General features: G+C 42.6%; 1 long non-coding RNA gene across 1 annotated transcript; it reads right to left on the bottom strand.

Annotated features, from left to right (window-relative positions):
- Positions 1 to 1,327: 1,327 nt before the first annotated feature.
- Positions 1,328 to 1,689, bottom strand: LOC123988033. The gene is made up of 3 exons (XR_006829605.1): positions 1,631 to 1,689; positions 1,459 to 1,534; positions 1,328 to 1,357 (listed from the first exon to the last, which is right to left on the bottom strand). It is a non-coding gene; the product is annotated as an uncharacterized LOC123988033 (long non-coding RNA).
- Between the last annotated feature and the right edge of the window lie 440 nt (positions 1,690 to 2,129).

The raw sequence follows: 2,129 nt of genomic DNA, 5'->3' as shown, positions 1-2,129 counted from the left end.
CAAGCGCGAACGAGAGAGAGACGCGGTGTTCTCACGCACGCGTGAGACGCGGAGTCGTTGAAGACTAGGAGAGGGATGGCCCGTTCGGGCCCTCGGTCTTTATTCAAATGTCGCGCTGCGGTGGAGTTGCTGCTCGTTTGCCTGTCGCGGCTGTCTTCTCGTACACCGTGGTCAAACCTAGCAGTGAACGGGACGACGACCAATCCTGGCTCGCCCTGGGTCAAGCCTCGGGACGGGACGGAATCGATTGCCATAGGCCGGATGCGGTGCCGTGCAAGCTAGCGTCTGGAACCCCGCGGACAAACCGGCGGCTGTTACGGATGCGCACTAGCTTGGTCATCCTGAGTCAAACCTCGGGACTGACGAAGCTAGGCGCCTACGGCTGCTGGACCGGTTGGGAGCTGCCAGTCCGTGACGTACGTCACTGTCCGACTGCCGATGAACTCGTCGTCTGGACAAACCACGACGTCGAGTCGGCCGGTGCTCCGGTCCGACCTCCTAGGAGGTCTGCTCGGGGACGAGGCCCCGAGAGGACCTCCAAACTCCCGTATTTAATGCTGTAACTAAAATTAGTGTTACGCCTCACTACCAGGATCGCTGGTGTCGCTACAAACACATATAAATGATATCGGTGAGGTACACACACAAGCACATGGTCCCTACATACGTGTGCATGGTCTTACTTATTCAAAACTTTGAAAAATAAAAATAAAGGAAAGGAAAATATTACAACAATATATGTATAGTAATGGAAATATATTAAATTTTTCCTAAAATTTAATATATATATATATATCAATAATAATATACAATAACATGCAATCGAAAATCACGTTCTCCACTCCTCTGGTGCAGTCAGGTTTAACTATAACAACAAAATTATATAATATTATACATACACTTCATGTAAAAAGTATTATTATATATGCTTAGTGTATTAATACCATGTTAATGGTTTTATACATATATTGTATATGTAAACTGAACACTTACAATTTTCCTCTTTTTCTTCTTTTCATTTGCATGCAGGTGTCTTGTTGCTCTATTTTAATAGAGGTAGTCTCTGACACTGTAATAAATATTTTCATTAACAATTATTTACATATGCTATAAAAAGTATACATAAGAGTAATTACCAAGTAAGTTCAGTGTTGGAACTGCTGATGTTGTTAATCTTTTCCTCATGAAGTATTTTTCTTTAAAGTATCTACTACAGATCACTCAGAATTTCTTTGGGTTGTCACATACTTCCACCCACTGTGCCATCCTCTTCTTATCCTTTCTCTCTAAGGGGAAGGAGAACATCCTGCTGTTTTCGTTAATACACCCTTTGATGATGCATAGTTTCTTCCTCTTTCTTTAAAGATACATTTTAATAATTAAAATTAAATATATTACTAAAATAGCGATGTAAACAGTTATGTTTTCAGTAACAATTTTAAAACATTCTGTACTTACTTAATTTCTAGCTTCTCCTCCTGTTACTGCATCTCATCAGCAGAAGTTATTGACAAACCTAAACACCTAGAAAAAACTTTAAAAAATATCTTTTTCAATAATCATAATAGTCATAATAATAATAGCAATAGTAATAATAATAGTAATAATTATAATAACGGAATTCACGAACCTGGAAATTCAATCACCTACGCTGCCACCATCACACCATGTGCAACCATGTGCGCCATTTTTCTTTTGTCTCTTTAAATTTTGAAACAATTGAAAAACGCGGCGACAAATTTCGCGGGAACATGACGTCACGATATCTTTAGTTGTGTGTTAAAATCAGTGATACAAGCTATGCATGTAGAGAAGTGACATCAGCGCCTCCTGGTAGTGAGGCGTAAACCTAAAATTTGCATCAAAATCACAAGAGTGGAGCTTGGAGGGCCTGGCCCCGAGGCAACTCATCGATCCGCGTGTCGATCGATCTTACTTATAGCCTCGCTCGCGGGAGTGGGGAGGCCGCCGCGGTGGGGGCCCGCGATGCGTGACGCCGATCCACGGCTGTCGTCGCATATCCAGTCGAGGTGTCGAATCTCGGGTTACACGCGATGAGCAGCCAAGCGTGAACAGAGAAAAGGACAGACAGTGGTGGAAAGAGAGAGGTCCGATGATCAAAGGAAAGA

The sequence above is a fragment of the Osmia bicornis genome, chromosome 8, assembly GCF_907164935.1.
Source record: "Osmia bicornis bicornis chromosome 8, iOsmBic2.1, whole genome shotgun sequence".
Lineage (NCBI taxonomy): Eukaryota > Metazoa > Arthropoda > Insecta > Hymenoptera > Megachilidae > Osmia > Osmia bicornis.
Note: the sequence above shows the minus strand (reverse complement) of the source record. Positions and strands in the feature narration are given on the sequence as shown.